The 25,470-nt window shown below is 30.9% G+C and overlaps 1 protein-coding gene across 4 annotated transcripts in view; it reads right to left on the reverse strand.

The window, feature by feature from the left end:
- Window positions 1-25,470, reverse strand: part of LOC129987975 (neurocalcin homolog) — an 87,684-nt gene that overhangs the window by 35,890 nt on the left and 26,324 nt on the right. The window contains exon 1 of one of the 4 annotated variants that reach the window (XM_056096025.1): window positions 14,085-14,371. The exons of 1 other annotated variant lie outside the window; for it this stretch is intronic. The gene's annotated coding sequence lies outside the window, so the exon portion shown is untranslated. Of the gene's footprint in view, window positions 1-9,898; window positions 10,093-13,838; window positions 13,920-14,084; window positions 14,372-25,470 lie in introns of those variants that run through there. 2 more of the 4 variants (XM_056096028.1, XM_056096027.1) reach the window with 2 other exon arrangements.

Consider the following 25,470-nt stretch of genomic DNA (forward strand, 5'->3'; position numbering starts at 1 on the left):
AATTACATTATAACAATCCACTGTTAATATGTAAAGGATTAGCGTGAAATTTTGTAATCAAAGGACCTTTGACTAATACAACATAATAAGATCAACTAAAACTTATTATAATAACTATATAAATGGGTGAGGTTTCTATAAAGACTTCTAAGAATTGATTCAGAATTTCAGAGGTTTAGACTATTTCTGTACAAGACAATTGCGTAAAAAAAAAAAAAAAAAAGAACATTTTATTTCAAACAATGGACTGAATAAACGTCATAAAATTCCCGCTCAGATTTTATTTATCGGCCATTTTTATTTTTCGCAAGTTTAAATAGATCACACACAGACACAAAGTATTAGCAAAAAATCATAACAGTTGACTGACGAATTTGTTTATTTAAATTCAATGCAAAATAGCTTTATCGTTTACTACAATATTTTTTTAATTAATTGGCAGAAAAAGATTGAAAATTTCCCAAAATATGATAGTTTTAAGTAATTAAAGAATTTTATTAAGAATATCTTATTACGGATTTAAACTGGAAAACGATTGTACAAAACAGACGAATGGATGAAGTTCATCATAATTACGAAAAAACCATCATTATGCCAGCAAAGTAATTTTTTCCCCCTTCTTTAAATAAAGAAAAACTGATTAAGTAAATGATGATATTAAAAAATTCTTTCTCCCAAAGCATATCGATTTTTTTAAGGACTTTCATATGGAAAGTATTGAATGTGATTTTTAATGTTTATTTTGTTATTTCATTGTACAATCACTTGTTTATGCAAACTTATTAAATTTTTAAATTATACACTTATATATATATATATATATATATATATATATACGACCAGCTTCGTAGCTGAAGAAAGAAATAAGACACTTTTGAATTTTAAACTTCGCTTTATTCCATCCCAGGAGGCATAATTTATGTACAAGCAAGAAGCGACGAGATACATCAATCTACAGCACGGCACAAGAGAGACAGAAATATTTTTTCCGGTGTTTTTATACTATGAAATTCTGAGAGGGATTTATTTACACTTGCCGATTTACGCAAGGGAATTAATTATAGGTATCTTTTAAAAGAATTTGTTGAGCTTGACAGATTTTATCCCTTCGCCCGGAGAGTGAGAGCTGCTGATTTAAGCATTTTTAAACAGCTCGTGTACCATTAATTAAATAAAAAAGGTGGAATTGGATCAAGAAATAAGAGAGCACTTTAGATTTAAGTTAATATGGGTTAAATTAAGATAAAAATTAGGAAATTAATTAGAATTTAATTTCGATATCACACACACACACACAATTTATTATTTGAAAATATTGCAAAATACTTAAATATTTACTACTAATTGCCATTTTCACCTACTGCACTCATTTTTAAACCCAGTTTTTTGAGTATTTTTTTTCATTCGAATTTTCATTCTGGCCCTAGAAACTTCTAGGCCAGAACACGTAAATTGTATCTTTGTAGTGAAAAGATACAATTTACATGTTTCCTTTTCTCTTTCTATACTTGAAATCACCAAACCTCGACACAAAGGGAAATCCAAACCTGCGCACGATAAAAAATACACTAAAGCAATTATAAGCTTACATGTAACAATGGATTTTCTCTTTCAAGGGACATTCCATTGGAGGGTTTGCACCCATTTTATCGAATATCAACCTCTACATGCACGGATCTTGCTCAATTCTTCGTTAATGTTATCATTGAAGCTCCCGGTCCAGTCCGCGATCCTCCCCTTTCAATACGAATTTCCTCCTGAAAGAACTTTCTGGGACATTAGCCCAATGTTATCTCGTACACCGGATACAATAATCATGCAGGAAGAAAAGAGGAAAAAAAGAAGTGTGTTAAAATACGAAATGAAAATGTCCTTCGTCTAGTTCTTACAAGGAGACTAATTCGAATGTTCTGATTTTCCGCAGAACCAATGAATTTGGCCCCATATTCCATATGGCCATTTGGAAAATTCAATACATGAGCTGAATTTTCCATTTCCTTTGGCGTTTTGAGGTTTTAAACAGTCCTTGAATTCACTTTGATCTGCATTTTTTTTAACTCGTTTTTCGAAAAACCGATTAAAAAGCAAAAAAGACATTTTAGAATATTCGTTATTAAAATAATTAATTCGATTAAAAGCATTTTATAAATTTCATAGAAATGTCTGGAAGTAAATAAGAAAAACTCATGAGATTTAAAAATGATCACCATGATATATAAATAAAATAAATCGTCATTTAATAAGCACCACCACCGCGAAAGGAAAATTTTAAAATTTCCCTTCCGCTAACGAATATTGAATAACGAATTATATGAATACGACAGACTGGACTCAGTCACGTCTCAGATTTGAAACAAATAGATTGGGACAGACAAAAAACCACGAGAAATAAAATGACAATCATGATTAATTGAGCAATAAAATGAACAAATTTATACAAAAAGTGTTTGAAATATTAAAAAATATTGTAGAATTATTGCGTAATAAGAAAACTAATGGATCTCAAGAATGATAAATTCGATCCCGAAAATGCAGAAATCCGCATTTCTACGGAAATGTGTCACATTTAGAGACTGAATATTCGGTCACACCAGATGTGAGGGAAAAAAAAGAGAGAAAGAAAAATCTTTATTGGTTTTGAAAAAATGTGTTTTTTGCTTCCTCTTGTAACATTCGAAAAACCGAGACAAGTGATGCAACTTGTTAAGCGTCAAAATGGAATTACCTTCGCTAGTCTATTGCATTTAACCCTTCTTTGCACGATATTTTTTTGTGAAATAAATCAGGGTGATATAATTCATGCTCTAGAAAAATGTTTTGAAAAAATCCTAGTACATATATATAAATTAAAATAATTAAATAAAGTGTGATGGAAATATCCATCATCATGCAAATTTACATGTTAAGCTCAGTACAAAACCTTCAATGTCCCTCTCTTCTAAATTTCTTCACTCATTATCGCTTTTATTAACAAAATAAATAAATAAATCTCACCTTAGTTATAAAAAACATTCAAGAAATCGCACGTTTCTTCCAACCACAACAAACAGCGGAATGACAAGTCCAAACCCGCTATAATGATTGACAGGCAATAATCGTGAAAAAAGTTGTCAGTAGCAACCAATTAACAGTATACCTGTTTTGAGTACAATTTTTTGTTCACTAAATGTTATGATGGACATTTCCATCATCATGCAAAGAAGAGTTAAGCGAAATAGAAGAAAAGAAATATTATATATTTTTAAAACTTAAGCAGACTAACTTTTTCACAATTTGCCGCTTAAAAATGAAAGAGCGCAGTTTTGCCCTTACATGGTGCTGAAATGCCAAAGAAAAACTTTAAAAACGCTGGCAGTGTTATACAAAGGAGAGAAGTTTCTATGATAACTTTCTTAATAAGTAGGTTTGCAATTTGTACCCAACATGTTTATGAAACATTTAAAATACGCCTTAATTAATAGTAATAAGCATATTGAATTAAAAAACTTACAACGGCGAAATATGCTGCAAGAAATTCAAACTACTACGAAGTTGCATTTTTGCAAAAACTCTTGGCCCATTGTCTAAAATCTGGTTTTCTCAATCAGTACAATAATATTTAATGCTAAGCAGCTTCTCTAAAGAATAGTGTACATTGTTTATTCACCCAACAATTTATAAGTTTTTTTTGGTGAGGTTTTATTCGAGCTAGCAACAGTACCCATGACTTTATTGAAGACAGTGGGTAGTGAGGAAGACAAAGAAAGAGCGCTTTGAGCATAGCTCCAAAACTTTTAATTGGTAGCACTGACAACCTGCATCTCGTTCTTATGGAGATGTACCAGTAGTACTTTATCCAAAGGAAGAAACCAACGGTCGTGTTGATAGAACTTGTATACATCTTAGATCAAGAATTACTGCGGGATAGAAGTAACAATTGTTTCTGACGAATGAATCGTGTAGCACCTAAGCTTTAAAATTGGAAGGGAGCCCGATAAAGCGTATTTAAAAAGAAGAAGGGGAAAAAAAAAGAAAAAGCTTTCTTGTTCTTTTTGACTCATAGGAATCTTTCTCGAGCAGTTCTGCTAATAAAGAGTACTTCAATTTACAATTCACCAGTTACCTAGTTATTACATGTACACATTACGTAACAGAAAATGGTACAATTCAGTTTTAATGGCACCAAAAAGCACCAAGAAAACATTTCGCCAAATTATAAAAATATACTCAATCGCCAAATTGGCGGAATTTTGGTCGCAGTTCTAACCCACAAGTACTCAGAAAATGCTGATGTACTTATTATCCGTGTTACAAGAGAAACATATGAGAAGAATGAGAAAGAGGTTGTCATTAGCAAAGACATTGTTCTTTCTGTTTTACTTTATGCTGTTACTCTGAAAGACATAGATATTTCTATGCACAGAAAAGGTAAAGGTAAAAATCTCTGACAATGTTATTTTTTACGATTCTGCAGTTTATTAGAATTTTAATATTCCGAGTGATAGCCACGAGTTCATTTCTGTTCCTTCATGTGGTCATTTCTTGTGACACAATTTCAGGGTTCTACGAGAAGTGAAAAACTGTAAGAAGTACATTTTTTTTTTTCAGTTAGAATATCTGTGAGATATAAATGAAATTTTCAATAGTTAAAATTCTATTTATAGCGATATTGTAAGAGAAAAATAGGCTCATCATTGCACTGAACAATATTACAAAAAAAGAAAAGTTAAATTAAAAGAAATATGACTGTTTTAAAAAACCAGAAGATCAGGCGAATGCTGTTGTTGCCCCTTCCAATCACATCAAAATTTCTGTTGTACAATTTACCATGGTAGGGATGTAATTTAAATCCATTGGCAGGAAATGGAAGTTAATGTACAAATCATTGATGTTCAGATACTCTACTAAAGAATTAAAAACAGCTAAAGAAGTATCTCTACTACCAGTAGACGCAACAAAGTTTATGGAACAAAGATAGTGTGCATTTTATAAGTATTTGAAAGAAGTACTGAAATCGTCCTAATATAAAAGCAATATAGATTGATGGAAAAGACAATGACAATTATATTTTACAAACAGAACAACAACAAAATCATCTAGTTAGAAAAGAATTAATGACTACTGTATTTTTAAATAAAAAGAACTATAGATTGATAGATTGAAGTGCAATATATTTGATTTTTCACACTTAGAAGAGTTATGAATTTTTAATTTAAAAGTTCAAATGTATCTTAACAGAAGATTCTGCATTGCTTGGTGTTTAGAGAAATTCAATTTCAAATCTCCAACATGTTTTTCTTTTTCAAAATGGAGAGCACAAGTACGCCCACATATAAAAAGTTCATTCCTTTTTGTTTTAAAAAGAGCATCATTGGTAAATCAAAGCATAAAGTAGTAAAACATTTCGAACATTTAACTAAATAGTATTTACATTTTTACATTTCAAATTTCACAGTTTAGTTAAATTTTTATTAGATGTATTTCAATAAAAAAAATCATAGAAAAATCTCAGATTGTATTCGTATTTTGATGTAAAATATATAATTACAGGAAAAATATGCCAGATATAAGTTTTAATCTAATGTAATAATGTACAGAATAATTAATTACCTATACTTCCGAGTTATCAAAAATGTAACTTATTCTATAGCAAAATATAACCGCTTTAACATTAGATTTCTTCGAAATATTACAGGTAGTTTCTTCTTTCAGAGGAGTAAACTTTCCTGTTCTCAATTCCTGAATGTCAAAACACTATTTGACCAAAATTTATACATACATACACATTATATGTATGTATATTATTCAACAATTTGTATTTTTTTATGACGCAATGCAATAGACTACGCCTAATTTAATGTGTTTTTCGGATACACGGAAACTGGAAAATTCTTCAAGATCCCGAAAATTGGAAATTTTAATATTTCTCTTTGCTTACATCCTACGCGAAAGAAAAAAAAAAGTAAAATAAAATACACCTGAACAGAAATACATATGTATGTGTGTTATAAGCCACATCATAAATTAATATTCTATAATTACCTACACGTATATACACATGAATAATGTAAAGAGTTCCAGTGAATTCACTCAACTAATCGATTCATTTTAATTAATTTCAACACAGGCATATGAAAACATGTTTCTAAAAGATTTACTTTGTTGTTAAAATGTTTTCACTTCTAACAGAGTTCGACTCATCAACTGCATTTAATTTACGAAATGAATGACTTAGGCGTGGCAGCAAGAAACTGCACGATACAAAAGAGATATTCATTGTAATAGACAGTTTAGACTTTCATGTAGATTTTCACTAAACAGAATTGATTCGAAATTACAATTATTTACCTTTCAAAGCATTTCATCTATAAATATCTGTGTTTACATGTCCTTCATTTAAAATTACTCATGTGCTATCAATGCATGACCTAGATACTATCAACGTAATGGAGTGATAAAAAGTGGCACATTTCATAATTATTATCTGTACTAGTAATAAAAATGAATGTGTGCGTGTGTCTATGTTGGCGCTCTACAGGCCAAACCACTTGACTTACAGCTACTAAATTTGGCACATGTATATTCTTTGGAGGAAAAAAAAAACATACATTTCGAAGTAGAAGAAACTTTTAAATTTGAATTTTAATTCATTGCAAATTAAGTTACCTCAGAAAAAAGTTAAACATATTATCGCATATACTAAGTTAAACATATTATCTCATATACTAAGTTAAACATATTATCGCATATACTAAGTTAAACATATTATCGCTTATACTAAGTTAAACATATTAACGCACAAAAATGAATTCTATACCATTTAAAAACACCTGATCTGCGAGGTGTCGTAATCACCTGATTTACGACACCTGAGCTGGCACCCCCCTCTCTACACCACACCAGCGAGAGGACGTTTAACGTGCACTAGACCCGCTTACACGACGGTTCTTCGGTGGAATCGGGTCTCAAACCTGAAACCCTCCGGTTCCGAAGCCGAGACCTTACCACCAGGCCACCGCGGCCTTGTGCGGTGGAAGGAGTGTAACATCTTTATTAACCTAGGTAATAGTAAATGCTATTATGAATTAGAATTTCAGTATCAAATGAGTTTTCAAAACACGAAATTCTAGTCACGCTTTTAAATGCGAACGAACTGTAATGAAATAGTAATAATCATAATTCTGTTCAGAATGTAACATAACTGAAAATATAACAGGAAATAATTGTAGAGCGTTATTCAGGTCATAATTATCTCATACCTTAAGATGATCATTCCGTGCTTCAAAACAAACAAAAACGTGCACAGCACCAAAGATTCAATTCAGACATAATAATAAAATCAGGATGTTTTTAATGAACTAATTTTACTACTTTATAAAATTTTGACTAGGTCTTTCTGCAATTCTTTATAATTTAAATCACAAACTGTTCTGAATTTCAAAATTATTATTCATTTAGAAATGTATTGAACAAAATTTACACTAACCAGAAATTAAAAAAACTTTGATAACAAACAAAAATTATAGAATTTAGGGAAAATCAAAGAGAGAGAAAATAAGAGAAAGAGTATACGCTTGAAGGATGGCTAATTACTTGTTTAATGAATAAAAATCATCTTGCAAAGCTGTTTTAATTTAAAAAGATACCCAGCTTATAAAAATTAATATTTTTTTCTCCTTTTTATTAGATTTATGATTCATTTGGGATAGAGGGATAGCGGAAAAAATCGATATGACAGATTTTTTTTTCTCCCCCGAATTTTATTAATTTGATACTCAAAAGGAATAATCTGAAAAGCTCTGTAACCGAAATAAAAAAAATAGTCTTTATACTATGCATATACATTTCATTCAGAATTCTTAGTTTTCTTTAAAAACTGTTTCTGTTACAAAAGAATGAGCGTAAAAAAAAAAAAGAATAATTAATCTTATTTAATGCAAGAAGTCATTTTCTGAATTCCAAATACAACAGTTTTCTTTTATTTTACAGTTTTTATTTTTACAGTTGAGACTATATTTCATTTTCTTGCAGTAGCTGTGACATAAAGTATTTTTTAAAGAATAAAATAAACAACATTGATGAATTAAAATCCTTACAAATTAAATTAAAAACCGCCAAAGCATTCTTTACTCAGATCAATAAAAAGGGGATAGTTGCGAGGACAAAATTTTCCCAAGAAATCGGTTTTATCCTTTTATTCACACGAGATAAAAGAAAGATATTATAATAAGAGCTGTTTTTAGCAGCAGTTCTTTCAAATTCTGAATGCCCACGTCTTTAAAAGAAGAGAATCGCTTTAATGTGGGTGGAGAATCAAAACTGGAAAACATCTGTTACAGAAAAACATTTTGATAACACATGCCAAACAGCTGCGGGAAAATGCAGTTATCGACGTCACAAAATCACTGCCAGTTTACTACAATTCGAGATTTTGAGTTAATAAAAAATAGTATCGCTGCGATACTGCAAATCTGGTACGAAGGTTCACTTCATTTCAAATATAATGTATGCTAAAAATCATTATTTACACATCGCATAATCGGCTCAATGCTAAGAAATAATCAAAGAACTAGGATGTATTCCTATAGGTATAAATTTTTTTTTTATGGGTATAACAGAATAATTAGTAAGTACAGAAATTTGCTAAATTAAATTTAAAAAATAAAATAAAAATAGCAATGATTGTTTAAATAACATTATTTTACAACACGTGATCTCAGGCATTAACGTCGTCTTGTTAGATTGTATTTATGAATCATACAGTTACATAAATTTCAAAAACAGTGATCTACAGGCATTTCTAAAAGTTGGGATTTTTAAAAAGTTCGAAATTTGAGTTGAGTTGTAATGAATATATCGTTTCAAATCAGCAGCTTTCACCTTAAACTTAATAAAAACGGCTCGTTTTTAAAAAAGGTATAAAAACTGAATTGTTTGCTAGAATATTAAATGAAAAGATCCAGGAGAAATGTTGATAAGCTAGCACAAACCGAATCAAGATTTGAAATTTCTCAAACGAAGGTTTGCTCTAAAAGTTTGATAAAATTACAAATGTATCAAGTATTTTGAGTTGCTATGTAAAGATTAGTTCAAATATACTATCTAAAAGATTGTGCTTAAAAGTTTAGTGAAATTACAAATGTACCAAAATTTTTTTAGTTGCTTCCAATGTGTGTTGCTACAAACCCGTAGAATGAGTCATTAAAGAAACTCCAAAATATGCAAACAGTTGTGTATTTTGAGTTTCCATCTAACTGTTAGTTTAAAGATACTATCTAAAACAAATGACATTAGACGAAACAATCAAAGGAAAGAGTAACGATTAACAAATCTCGGAACCCATATTTCTCAATCACAACGAAAAGTGATGCCCAACTTAAGTGACTCGTAAAATTGCAGTTTAGATGAGATGTTACATTCAACCTTTTTGAAACCTAAACTTTACGCCCTCAAATTATTAATTTAAAGCTTTTGCAAAACTATTTGAATAGTAACAGCCACAAAAATAATGTTGTGCTTGAGAAAGTACTTGGTCCAGTTTTCCTGCTGATAAGAAGTAAAATCTCTGAAAATGTGGGATAATGAAAAGCATTGTTATCAAACAAAATGGGAAATATAATGCACATAAAAGTTAAGATTTTTTTCCAAGATTGATGTTTTAATCGGAGAAAAAAGAATGCAAACATTTTTCACAAACTTAATACAAAACATCTTTTAACTCTTAGCTAGAACAAACAACTTAATTACTACCAGGGGTTTTATATCCCGTTATTAAAATGAAAATTTGTAACAGAAAAAAAATATGCATTATAAAACACAAATTAAAAAATAAAATAAAAAAGAGCATAGCGAATGCGAAATAACAAAATATAAGAAAGAAAACAAACTGCACTTATCAAGGAAATCAAATTCTACTCACTTTCACGAAGATGACGGACGAATGAAAACTCCACTATCCCCAATGACAAAATATTAACATAAAACATGCGCCTATCAAAATACAATCATAAAGAGAGCGAGTTACGATTTCTTTACACATTATTAACAATCGGAAAAGGTTTAAAATTCCCGATATTTCACCGAAGATGGGCGAACTTAATAAATGGGACTTATTTTACGGTCTGACAGCGTGTCTCCTCAAACTTCCGTTTTGAGTTAATGGCATGATTAACACGCCCACGACTGGAGAACGGCAGGCTCTCTGTAAACAGCTAATGAGTGATGATAAAAAAAATTCCCGTCAAAGACAAAGATGGAACTTTAATTGTGACACAGAATGGCCATTTTCAGGCGTTTTAACAGAGGAGCGCTCTTATTTTTAGTAAACTTCAAGAATATGGATCACTCGTTAATTACCTAAGCAGATACAAGTTAATATGGCACCTAATTAATTAGAATTTATAATGGCGATAAATTAATAATCGAAATTTTAAAGACATTAATGGCGTTATGATTTTGATTTAATAACTTTCACGTCGTGACAGTAAAAACATGTGTTTTATTTTTAAAACCGAAATCGTCGCGTACGTGATTCAATCATTACTTACGTATAAGTATTTTATTTAATTTACAACAATCTATTAGCATTGTTATAATATTTTTAGACTGGTGTATCACCCACAAACTGTGTGATGCGAAAATTGTTATATGCAGAGTGTGACGTTTCGTATGATCTAGAATTATCAAATATGACAGGTTGTAACTTTTTATGTAGGAACGCTAATAATAATAATAATAATAAAAAGACTTAAAAAATTATCGTTTTCTTTTCTAAGCAATTGTAAAAGAAATTGTAACAATGCTTTTATTTGTTATTGAGGAAATCAATTTGAATGTTTCATCACATTTTCTACTGGTGCGCTTTTTGCCAAATTATAATAACAAAAAGCCTTCTTAGAACAATTCAATTAAGCACAATTTTTATTTTCGTTTTTATTTACATGAAAGATTTTGCTTGGTATTTTTTCTATAAATCGTGGAATGTAAAAGTTAAAATACGAAAATTACGCTGAATATAATGAAGAATCCAGCTTAAAACGCTATAAAGCTGCGATATTTCGGATTATAGGCTCGAAATTAGAGGACATTTTTTTGAATAAGAGATAAGGGGATGTGATTAAATAGTTGATGATTTAATATCTTCAACGTGGCCTAATTATGATGTGGTTTCAAAATAAAAAAAAAAATCTCAAAACTAAAATGTTACATTACATTCAAGGACTACTCATAATGACTGGAATGCAACAATTATGGACAAATGCTTTTTTTTATTCGCAAGATAGGACAGTGATTTTTAGAAAAGTTTTATTTTGAATTGAATGTCAATTTACCAATTAAAAATATAAGAAAATTATTTCGGTGTTTATACAATGTATAATTATATTTTAGAAAAAAAGTTTAATTTTAATGAAATGCCAGCATACCGTATCTTTTAAACGCTATTTTAATAGAATGCGGAATAGTTGTCATATATTCGTTAATTTAGAGAAGTCAGTTACAGCGTCTACAAACGATTTTTTTCGATTAATGATTTAAAAAAGAACATTAATTTGTTCTTATACTCCAAATAACAAAAATAGTGGTACGTAGAGCTGAAAAATAAAGTCAGTCTGTCACACCTGTGATGTAGTTTTCGCCGTCTCTAACAAACAGAAAAGTTGATACTATTTTAACTCGGTTATGGGTGGGATAAACAAAATTTATTTACAGCCATTTATTTCCTGGAGAACAAGCACCAGTGTGCTCACACTACAAATGTCCTATATCTGTTCTCCACATACTGTGCCCGAAATTTAATGCCCATAGCTTGTTTTTGCAAATCTACTTCAATTCCATTATCTGTATTAATTGGGAAATCTCCACAAGTTCATCTTTATGCATTTTAAAAATAAATAGAATTTTATCATTTTATACAGGTTTTGTTCAGTTTAGACTAAAAACTCGCATCGGTTTTAACTTATTTTTTAAATTATGCCTTTATCATTTCTTACAGTTTAGTTAGGCGCAGTACTGTTAGCGTAACAACTCTTGCGCAAAAAAATAACCTTAGGAAATATTAAAGGGAATCCATTTATATTCTTCTTTTAAATAAACTTAAGTTTAAAATAAAATCGTGGAAAATTATTTATGTTAATTGCCACTTAAGCCGAGGGATATAAACAAGGAAGACAAGAAAGAAACGCAAATGCACGACAATACTATATTGAAATAATTTTAAAATTTTCTCAATCATTTCATGAAATTTTCATTTTAAATCTTTGACAAAACTCTGTTAAATATGTGTGATAAATTTTAACACAGGAGACTTAAAACACATACAATCGAAAACTTATTAACGTTATTATTTGAATTAATATTAATAAATCGCTAAAACAATGAATGGAAAACCTTTTTTTTTTTGTTTGTTTGTTTCGTTCAATGCAGGTTAACTTTAAGGCTGCCAATAAATAATGTTCTAAATAAGAATACGAATATAAATTTTTTCCCATACAGGAAGTAAGTCATAATTTAATTAATAAATTTTATCACCAATAATTTAAAAGAATTTGAAGCAGGAAAAAGATTTATTCAAGATCAAAGTTACATTGACAAAATACAACATTATCTGAATTCAAACAATAAAGAAGAGAAATCTTATTTTTAATTCAAGACCATTTCTGAGCCTTATGATATGACCTTCAGAAAATTTTTATGGTAGCTATCAAATACTTTCAATTCGATCAACACTAATAGAATATACTATGAAATCAGTGATAAATATTGGATGATCCTGGGCATATTTAGGCATTCAATTATCATTGCAACATTTAATTTTATAATTCAAACTAAACAGAGCATCTAAGTATTTATATATTTTGGATATCAAAGACATAGAGTCATAGCATAATTCTAACGTGCTATTAAAATCATTATAACAAAACGAAAGTTGTAAAATAACGCTGAATCCGAATGGAAATTTTTTCTTTTAATAACGATATTCTGCAATTAAAAGATATTCATAAATATTAAAATGGTAATTAATGGTAATATGTTCTTTTCTCTTCGGCTAGTATTATTCAATAAGAGAAATTAGATGAATGGCGAAATAAGTACAGCTCTAAGGATTAATAACAGTTATGATTCTTTTTTTATATAGAAGTGTCGGCTATTTCACAATGATACAGTAATAGTGAAATTTCAAGAGCCATTAAATCAAGGCTAAACATGACAAACAGCTATTACGAGCAAGCCAAATTGATTTAATTTTTCAGAGTTTACTTTCCTTTTTTTTTTTTTTAAATAAAAGGAATTTTGGAGGCAATCCTATATATTTAGTATGATAATATGTCGCGGTAACTAAAAGGCAGTTAGTGAAATAAATCGGGTTAAGAAATATATTACTATTAAATGTGACACAATACACTTTATACAATAATATTACAATGAAGTGATCAAGTCGTCACTTAACCTAATTAACTGTAACAATACAGCTTCAGTCTTAAATATTGCCTTTTATAGACAAATTGGTCATTTAATTTGCATCAGAATAAAATAAAAAAAAATTAGCATCAAATTATTATTTATCTGGTTTTGCCAATCCATCATTATCCATCCGCAAAACAATACAGAGTATATCATTTCTAAATTATTGATCTGCAAATATAGCAGGCCTTTTAAAAAGACATAGGAATATAATACTTCAGATTGAAAAAAAGAGAGAGAGAGAGAGAATCTGATTATAAAAGAAGACAGATATCAATGAAAATTTATATCTTCACCGGATTGAATAACCAGTTTAACGCTTACTTATACATTCGGCGAACTCACTGCTTGCAAAAATACATAACACAATTCCGATTTTCGAAGAGTTTAAATCCTACCTCAAACACGCAAATGCTACTTCCAGCGTATCAGAGAAATGTGCGAGCTTTTCTCGACACATACACCGCCAATCGGGAACGGACCGCTTAGGATCTCGTACCATGCAAATCAATATCAGAATGATTCCGAATTCAATTTCGACATCGCACCCCCAAAAACATTCGAGATAAACTCGCGCACTGGATTTTAGCACGCAAACGCGTATCATCCCTAGGAAGATGGATGGCAAGAACTGCGGAACTTACCCCATCGGTGCCGTCCCGGGCCCATTCGACGGCGACGTGCGGTCACAGGAGCATCGCATCCGTCGGGGACGACGCTGCGATCGTTGAGGGGTGGACCAGCGTGTAAAAATAAGAATCGTGTGCAGTAGAGAAAAAGTAAAGCGATAAATGGAATTCTAGCTTTTAGGTTAGGGTAAAGGTATTTCGGTTATCCTAAGAGCGCGCTGGTCCCGGATCGATCGAAGGCTGGCGAAGCACTGCGGCAGCGCTGTAGCCGGGTACTCACTGCAGCGCGGCGGCGTCTGTAGAGAGAGGATGACCTCGGCGGCAGCTTCAAAAAGAGGATCGACAATTCGGGAGGAGGTGATAAACAGCGTGGATCGATCGGTGTCGGGTGGTGCTACGAGATTTTTTCCCCCTCCCCTGCTTTATTCCAGTCATACTATCTCATATCCGCTACTGAAAAATGGAAGTCGCTCTATTAAAGAGGTAGAATGGAATGCTTTGTCCCTTTCTTTTTTGCAAATATTTTTATGAGGGAGTTATCAGCGGTTGAATCGGAAATGGATTGACAGGAATTCGGTTTGGCTCTAATGCCGTGCTGAGACTCCGATTGGAATGGATCTGGGTCAGCGTATTTTGATAGATAAATGTTTTTCAGTCATTGAAATGAAATATAATATAGCCCATACCAAATTCTATGCATTAATAATAATAATAATAATAATAAAAATTCTAAAAAAACCTCATGATTTTTCTAGATTTGACAGCTCAATATCAAAAATCTCACAACCTTTAATAGATCTGACATCGGAATATTGCATTTTGAATATTTCACCCCTGGATTCACTTAATCGACCTGTAAATTCGATTATCGGCGCACTTTTGACGAAAGAATATCAGAAGTACATGAAAACGTTTAAGAGAAGAATGAAAGAATTTTATTGATATTTCAATAAACCATTACTCTAATAATAATAAATCTCTCTCTCTCTCTCTCTCTATATATATATATATATTCTTAGATATTCTTTGATCTTTGTGTATGATCTTTTGCGTAATTTTGGTGTCATCAAATCTTCATCACTGCCGCAAAAATCACTAAATATTCATTTAGGATATTGAGCGTGCTTTCATGCCGGGTCAAAATTCACATATAGTCTAGAAACGAAAATTTTGTCATCACCTTATAGATCCGCTTTATGTTCCAGAGACATGGGACAACAAAGAATAAAAGACAAATATTGCTAAGTGTGACAAATACTTTTAGAAGGTGCCCACATTTAATACAAACCACCTAAATTATTGTCCCACTTTCTCACATATTTACAAAATACATATTATATATATATATATATATATATATATATATATATATATATATATATATTCGGTTCTCCTTATAAAAGTCTGATATTCTTAAACGTATCATGATTGCAAGTGAAGATAGGCAGCAAACCCTTTAAGGTCACGGCAAGTCAGCAAAAATGAATTCTTTTTCCTTTAATCGATTTCTGCATATTGTAATTCAGTACCAAGCGTTTTGTAATATAATGAAGAAAAATAATTATAAATTTTGAACAGTTTCCTTTTGAATAATAGGGTGCAAATTTTAATATAGATCTGCAATTTTGGTCATAAAATGGCAAACCAATTATCCTTTAACTATTTCTGTTTTTGAGTGATCGTGTTCAACTCTTAATGAATTTGATCGAAAATTTAATACCCGTTTACATTCTTGGTGATAAAATCTTATATTAAATTTCATTTATCTACCTTTTAGCATTTTTGAATGATTAAGATCACAAGATCTGGGGGATACTCCCCTTTGACGGATTCCGTTTAAAATTTGACAAAAATTCTATGCACAAATTTCATTTCTGAATGCGTTCGTAAATTATCGTATTCATAGACAAGCATTATTACAAAAATAAGTTTTTCGGACTTGGATCATCAAAATTTTGAGGTCTAATTTCTTTTCATAACTACAAAACGTTTTTCTTTGAATACTAGAAAGTATTTTTTTAAAATTTTTTGTGTTACTTTTCGGCTTTATTGTGAACTTTAGTGGATGATTTTGTTGTCGTTACATTTGCCATTATTATGAATAAATCCAGAGATAGACTTCCAACATTTTTAAAAATATAATGCTCACGTACGTGACGGAAAGAAACCGTTCTTATAACATATGGCAATGGGCCGCGATAGCCTGATTGGTAGGGCGTTGGATTCGCATCCCTTGGGTTGTGAGTTCAAACCCGGCAGCCGAAGACTCGTCGTGTATGGTGGTGGCTGGCGCACGTATAAATCTATCGTGGTCACAGATTCCTCCATATCGATAGTAATACCACTGGGGGTACTGGATCAGAAGTGATCATTCTCTGGTTCATGTCTAAATTACGATCTGTGGTTGAATGAATGAAGTCCACCCTGTAAAAAGGGTTGTGACGCTTGAGTAGCTAAATCGTACTTTTGGCCTTAGATGGCGTTACTGTAAAACCAGAGACGTAAAAAAACGGAACAAGAAGAACAAGGTGGTCGGCAAAAGCGGCTAGTTGGAGAATCCATTTTACGCGTTCTGCATTTTGTTCGTGAAATGTGATTTATAGTACTTTCTAGAATCACGAAGAAACTGAACTTAAATATCAAAATGTATCATTTCAAGAGAAACATACAGATGGTAGTTCGCATACCAAATATATAGTTTATAAAAAGTCGTTGCGAATTTTAAAAAATTAATTATTTAAATACTTGCAGTAATTCCTGAAAATGTTAAACGCTTTCCTGCATCATGTAAATCAGATTTTTACATTATTTTTTAAAAGATAATTAATCTTCAATAATTGTACTTTAACTGTTAAATTCTATTTATTATAAAAATAGCAATGGCATCTTTTTCCCAATTTCAAAATAAATTCATTTTAGAGTTATTTTTGTTTATTGTTAAAAATTATATTACAAGCTTAAATGAAAAACTTCATAACTAAGCATCACTTCCTATATTACTTATTATTTCTTATTTTAAATATTCATGAAATAACTACACAAACTTTAATTCAAGGCTCGAATTTGGAAATGCTATCATTAGAGAATAACTTACAACCGCTAATGAATTTCTGCCTTTTATTCAAATAGCAGTTATTAATAAATTTAATAATTCAAAATATCACTGGAGTTACCATTAGAGTTTTACCGTAAGTAAAAAAAAAAAAAAAAAAAAAGTATGAAAATTACATGATACTAAAAATAAATTCTATAAAATTACAAATAAAATTTAAGAAATATTAAGAAAAAACTTCGCTTTGTTTACCTTTGTATATTTTCAATTTAATTTTATAAATAGAGCAACAAGACACATCTATCACGAGTTGAAGGGTCAAATTTCTAAAATAGTAATGAAGGCAATCCATTCTTTCAATAATATTATTCATGTTAGAAAGTCATCATTATTTTCAGTCAGAACAAGAAAGAAAAACGAACCTTTTTAAAATAAGACGAACGAAGAACTTCAGCCTGAATGGCTGTTTTGATAGTTGCCATTCCTAGGAAAAGTACTATTGTTGTATTTGTAATAACCGTTGAAGTGCTTTTTCATGTTACGTCTGGTCATTTTATTGCTTTCTCTAGTTCGCTAGAATACTTTTTTTATATCATTCTTATTATAAAACTTTGAGTGGATTGCTCCATTTTTATTTCCTTTACTAGTGATAAATTCTGTGGATCCATCTCTCTATTCTTATGATTCTGGCATGAAATCTGCTTCTGATTTCGTTGACGACGTTAACAAGAGACATCGTCTTATATGATAGCGTCGTTAAGCTTTAATAGAGGCTAAAAAATTTTTAAACAAAAAAGGATCTTTTATACAACGTTTAGTTGCTGAATTCTAAAAAAGTACTGGCAAAGGAAATCAGTGAAACTCAGAGAGAGAGAGTGAATTTCTACTAAAAATAAAGGAAAATGTGTGTGTGCGTTTCCAGACATTTTACATCGTAGATCATCTGACATGAACTTGGCACATAATGAGATAGAAAAATGCGTTTCAGATTTTTTTAGAAATATTTATTCGATTTTTAATTAATTAAAATAACGTGAAATTTTATCATTTTTTGCGATTAATTTCTAGTGACATTATACAATTTTCTTTTTACATCATTTTTAAGTTCAAAAAATTGCTTTTTTAAAGATGATTTTAATTATGCTACGATTTTTCTCTCTGATGTTGGTAATTAAAAAAAATAATGCATACTTTGTATTTTTCATTGTTACAATAAAATTCAAACCATTTTCAAAAAGGTAAAATCAGTATAGAAGTAGGATTTGGGTGGCTGTTTTTTGATTTTGGCAATTTCTTTAAATATATAGATTTGTTTTGAAGAAATGCATTTTTTAGTTTGTTGTGTAAATAGTCGATTATGTGTTTAAAATTTATTACAGGATATATTGAATACATATTTTTTTATGGGGAAAAACACCGAGCAAAATTTAGAATGCCGAGACTTTGTTAACTAATTTCACGGTTTTAAACCAAATCTTAATATTGGGCTGGCAACTAAGTAATTGCGGATTTTTTTTAGAAAATCAAAGACAATTTTTTCATGGAACTAAATAACTTTATTCTTTAATGTATTGCCCATTTTGATCAATGACCTTTTGCCATCTTTCAGGCAGCATCATAATCCCACGTTCATAAGACTTCTGGTTTTTATTAGCAAAAAACTGAATCAGGTACGATTTGACATCATCATCATTATTGAAATTTTTACCATTCAAGGAGTTTTGTAAAGATCGGAACAAAAAGTAATCAGATGGTGCAAGGTCACGATTATATGGTGGATGTGCAAAACAACCCAACCAAGCTCCAATAATTTTTGCCGAGTGACCAATGATGTGTGTGGCCTTGCATTGTCTTGATGGAATACAACACCTTTTCGATTTGTCAATTCGGGCCGCTTTTCTTCAACTGCATTGTTTAATTTCGTTAGTTGTTCAATGTAGACATCAGAATTGATCGTTCGGTTGGGTGGTAAGAGTTCAAAGTAGACAATTCCTTTGTAATCCCACCAAACTGATAACAAAACCTTCTTTTGATGTTGTTTGAGTTGGTTCACCTGGCCTGCTATACGATCTTTTCCGCTTGATATTGTTGAAACAACCCATTTTTCATCGCCAGTTATCAGTCGTTTTAAAAATGGATCATTTTCATTACGTTTCTTTAGCAAATCGCAGCTGTTAATGCGTTGCGTTAAATGCGTTTCTTTCAGTTCGTGAGTAACCCATGTATCGAGTTTTTGAACATAGCTAAGTTGTTTTAAGTGATTTTCAATGCATGTATGTGATACATGAAGCTTCTCTGCAATCTCACGTGATGTACTGTGACGATCCGAATCGATTATTGCTTTGATTAGGTCGTCATCAACTTCAACCGGACGACCAGAGCGTTTTTCATCTTTGAGTGAAAAATCACCAGAACGAAACTCGGCAAACCAATTTTGACACTGCCGTTCTTTTAAGGCTTCGTCACCATAAACAGCACATAACTTTTTATGAGCTGGCGTTGCGTTTTTCCCTTAACGGAAATAAAAAAGCAAAATATGACGAAAATGTTCCTTTTGATTTTCCATTTTTCAACGAACGCCAAACGAAAACTACACAACCGATCAAAAAACTTTTTTTACTGATTGACAGCTGAATTACCAACTATCAAATAACAAAATGTGTTTTACATTTTTACTACGTCTGCAAACCTAAAAATTCAACTGAAGCCATTTATGAGTGAAATCCGCAATTACTTAATTGCCAACCCAATACCTTTTTACAAAAAATGCAAGAAATACCTTTGTCTGCAATATGAATATTAAAATGCAACAGTGAGATATTTCTGGATTATTAGGGATATTTCGTAGAGCGAGTATATAACTAAGGCGATTAATGATGTTACTATTGTAATGAGTCATTTTAAGTGTTTGTGATATCTATGCTAACATTTGCGATATAAGTATTTGTGCTCAGATAAATATTTTACTTAATTATATTTCAGTTTTTTTTTTTTTTTCACTTTCTCGTATACGAAGCATACAAAAATAAATAAATTGTAATCTCATAATCAGATCTCGAAATTTTGACGAATTTTCATGATTCCGATAGAAGTCCGATAAAACCCATTTTTGGAATCCTATCTGTCTGCGAACACGATAATTCAAAAGCACTTTTAGCTAGAACGATGAAATTTTGCATGTGGTCTTTATGCCATATTTATAGATTTCTTAAACATTTCCCCAAGCTATCTCGTTGTCCAAATCGAACAAAATAAATAAAAACCGCAAAGGGCTAGACAGACAAAATTTGGTACACAGATTTAGCCATGAAAGTGCAGATCGTAACAAATTTTCAACTAAATCCGACAGAGAAATAATCATCTGTTGATTTGCATTTTTGCACACATGTAAACGTGATATAATTGAAAAACTCATGACTTAAATATATGAACTTCAGTATACAATTTTAACGTCTCTATCATTATTATTATTATTTTTTTTTTTTTGTATCGAATCCGCCAAAGAATGGATCGCCTGTCAGTCTATATATTTTAAATTTTTGTAAAAATACAAAGATCTAATATAAATGAAATTTGGTATACTATATCGTTGCTGAATAATATTTGTATGAAAAAACACAGTCCAAAATACACATTCAGTTTTCTTTCCTATAATACGAAGCCCAAAACGCTCATGTGCGGGATTTTGGAAATAAAAATATGAGCACTTTTAACATTCACGTCCTTGTCCAAGATTTGCTCAAAATTTTACCAAGGGAGAATTATATCTTATTAAGAAGAATATAAGAAATTCTTGAAGAGATGATTTTCTCTAGTTTCACAAATCGCATGCTCTGTTTAATTGTACTACAAAGCATCGAAATGACACAAAAAAATTTGCATTATAATATATATTACATAACGTGTGTAATGTATTACCCAAAAAGATATTCATAAGAGAAATGGCTCGCTACTGAAATTTCCGTTCATCACTATAGAATTCAGTGCAAAAAGTCACAGTTAAGTACACATCCATCATCACAATTATTTTTCCAAAAATGATGGATCGTCTGAAGCGTCAACTGAAGAAATGAGATTAGATATTGATGAATTTACCGCAAGTATGGAAAAAAGAAAAAAGGCTATAAGTTAATAAAGTAAGAAAAGAAGTGTATTTGCCTTTACTTTCTTATTTAAATACTAAGAGAAAGTATTGTAATCGTCGAAAAGGGGATGAAAAAAAAAAAAAAATCTAGGCTATTTGAAAAACTATCACGTTTCAGAGTACTGCGAGTCTAGATAGCACATTTTTGAAACTATATATATTTGTGAACACGATAATTCAAAAACATATTAAAGTAGATGCATGAAACTTGGTATGTGATCTTTACACCAAATGTGGAGACACCTGTCTTATTTTGAACAAAATCTATACACAGAAAATATACCTGTCGGTACGAGTGGAAGAGAGCACGATAGTTACTAAATATAAAGAGTTAGATGGATAAAATTTGGCACAGAGATTTAGCATTTAAATTGTACACATTTTAAACCAAATTCACCAAGAATTGGCCGGCTATCAGCATGTACATTTGCATGTTTGTAAATGCGAAAACTCAAAAACGTAACAAGTTCGATACATGAAATCTGGTATATGACTTTCTAATTTTAATTGCATTTTGGGCCAAATTTTGTACCCGCCGATTAAAACAAATGCTTCCAAAATGCATACCAGTTTTACTATGAAGCACAAAGCGTTCATGCGCGGGATTCTGGGAATTAAAATAGGAACACTCGTTTTGTTATCTAACCTTATTACCTTACCTTGCCTTACCTAAAGAAACCAAATTTTATGTGGAGGAAGGTAATGCATTTATTAAGAGAAATGAGAGAAAGTTTCGCAAATACCACTTCCGTTGATATTTCTAATACTGGCTTAAGTTTTAAATTTTTCTTTATACCTACAACAATTGAAATGTTACAGTAATACTTAATTGAAAGTTTTAATAAAATAAAATAAATAATTCATATTTTAAAAATCCCTTATATTTAATACTTCGGGATACTTCCATTAGTATCAACTGTAAAAAATAATTTAATTATGAAACGGACTAGTTTTGTTTCCCTCGCCATTAATGCTAAAACTAGAGAAAATATTGCATTATTCACGAGAAAATAAAGAGTAAGATTTTTTTTTTTTGTTGTCGTTGTTAGTATTCGAACGCGCATATTTTTCATTAACTATCGAGTGCTCTCTTGGTACTATTACATATTCTTATACTTATATGGCATTTATTTAAATTCCACATTTTCGTTTATTGAATATTCAAAATAATGAGTTCGAAGCTGAATATTAAATTCGCCCAATAAAATTTGCTACGAATGATTAAATTTTATGACTTAGAATTCTCATTAAAATTCATGTTTTTTAAGCCTGAAGTCTCAAGATTTATGGAATTTTTTTAATGTTAAATAAAATATTAATTCTTTATGTTTCTATAATGAAAAATGGATTAAGAAATGCATTTTAGAGCGCAAACGATGCGAAGTCCCCCGAATATTCGATTTTGTGAGAATGGCGATGGATAAAAATTTGAATAGATTAATAATTTTGATCACAACTTGAAACAAACTGATGTAGAGTTTGAATCTTATAGCCATGCTTCCGAAGTCATACATAATTGCTTTGGGATACGAACTATGTAATTCTGCAAAGAAGTCAAATGACGAGGACAGCATCTGATATGGTACTCTTCCTTTTCCAGATCTCCACGCCATATAAAAAAAAGAGGGTTTATTATTTGATGGCATTTTGATGTAAAATGCCATTAAATCCACATACACAGCTGAACTTTCGTGGAATCGAGCTTCGAACCTAGAAATGTCCATTCAAGAAACAAGGACATAGCCACCAATTGATGGAGGTATATTTTGTCGTATTGCATGAAATGTGGAAAAAGACATAATAGTAGCAATTCATGATTATGATATACATATCAAATTAAGCGGCATTTTTTCATTATAGGACCCACTGTACAGCTTACAATAGGAACTTACAAAATACTTAGATAATACGCAGTTGAATGTTATCAAACATAATCAGTTAAACGTATCTGAAACCATGGGAAGTGGTCTCCCGAAAACTTTCTCACATACACTCTAAGAAAGATGTTATTTCAGAGAACATCTTGCATGTCACTGGCGCACAACGGTCACGAAATAGCAAATAGCGTGAATATAGCAATTTTTCGAATCTATCTGGTAATTCTTGGTGCGCTATTTGATAATTCATCCCAGCCATGCGCCGACGTCCTGGCCTAGGGGTAGCGCGTCCTGGGTTTAAGACCTGGTTGTTCTCTTCCTTGTGTTCTCTGTGAGGTGTGTGAATGAGCCCCCCTGTAAAAAGGGGTTGTGCAAGCGAGTATGTGTGTACTATCTTCATTTGAGCTAGAAGTCAGACTTCTGTCCCAGGGTGCTCAGGAGTCTTTATCCTCAGAAGCTACAGTAAAAAATTTGGCTTAAAATAGTCACATGATAAAAAAAAAAAATCCCTGGCATGCGGTTTATAATATCCGAAAATCGAATTTGTGTTTTAGGTGTGTTTTTCCCAACCGACCGAAACAAAAATGTGACACGGAATTACAATTGTAGTCACAAAATACCAAATATTTATATCTGGTATGTACCAAATATTTTATATCTAACTCTTTTCGTTTTGTAACTTATTTTCGAACAGTTAGACAGACAGACTTCGTATAAATTGATTTTATTTAAAATTTAATAGAAATCTGCAAATTTGATATAAAGACCCAATATCAAGTTCCAACCGCTTTAACTCAAATCGTTTTTGAGTTATCTTTGTTACAGAGAGATAGACGGACATTTTCAAAAAATCTGTTTTTCGAACTCAGGAAGGTCTAAAACGTGAAGACTCGTCCAAATCTCGAGTTCACATTTTTTGACCATAACTATATTTTCTCTAAATAACGCACACGAGAAAGTAAGAAAGTAAGTCACGCAAAATGACTTCATAATGAAAATGGTTATGTATGAAATGGAATAAAATGAATCTCGCACAAGCTTTAAAATCAAAAATGAAAATTCAAGGAAACATCTTTCCAAACATAATTTCATTTTTGAAACACACGATTTCCAGTAACACACGGCTGAGCTGTATTTCATAGCCGCGCTTCAAACGATTTCTTTCTTTCTTTTTCATTTAAATATTATACTAATGCTCAGAAATCCGATGCTATTTCCAAATGAAACAAATTGGAGAATAGAATATGCATATTTAGGGCAAGAAAGTTTTGTCAACCATTGAAAACGACAGGTAGACTTCTAGCAATATAACTACATAAAAAAATAAATAAACCACAAAAATTGAGCAATTTTCTGAGCTACTCCTCAAATTGCTATTTCTTCACTGCTGCTACTGTACTGATATGTAGATCTGCTTTCTTAAAATTTGCTTTCCGCACAAAAAGAGAATAATCTTGAGCAATGATTTAAAATAAGCGAGCCGAATCAAGTTACAAGCAATTAATTACATAAAAAAAGAAAACATTTATTCCACTAAATAATTTAAGAACTATTGCTAAGCAAAACACTGTCATAATAAGGACTAAATGTACACATTTATCATGTCATTTATACCATCTCACAGTAAATAATAAATTTCGTATGATTAAATAGATGAAAGGCAAAAGATACCGGCTCTTTAGATTTATGATTCCGCTTTGATATATTCTTGATACAATAGATATCAATAAGGACGATATATTCCGCTTTGCTCAGGAATAAAATTCTTTCATGTATAATATTTTTAACGTAGAAACTATTTTTGTATAAAATATTATTATATGCAAAATCGTTTTATAATTTAAAACATTTTTACTTAAAATAAAATCTCAATAACAATTGAATCAGACGATTTTAGAAAACAGCCAATTGCTAATCTTCTCCAATTAGTTATGAATATTTGTTTCATTAGTACTGCAAATTTTATTCACAAATATTGAAGGATACAAACGGTTGAGTTTGACCGCTTGACTTAAACTTGGTTTTAAGCATGGTTAAATCCCTACTTTCATACCTTTATAAGCATTGTCAAGACGTATTTTAAAAAAAAAGAAATTAAAAATATATATATATATAGTGCCAAAGAACCCCTTACATGACATTAGCGTACAATAGTTACGAAATGTTAACTTTTAGCGTGAATTTAGTATTTTCACTGATTCGATCGTGTCATCTTTGGCGATCAACCTCTGGCAACAGAGAATAGTATCCAAAAATCGAATTTCTGCTTTAGACACGTTTTTTTTTAAAACCATGCACTTGTAGTCGCAAAATCTCATATAAAATTTT

This window comes from Argiope bruennichi, chromosome 10 (assembly GCF_947563725.1).
Source record: "Argiope bruennichi chromosome 10, qqArgBrue1.1, whole genome shotgun sequence".
Taxonomy (NCBI): domain Eukaryota; kingdom Metazoa; phylum Arthropoda; class Arachnida; order Araneae; family Araneidae; genus Argiope; species Argiope bruennichi.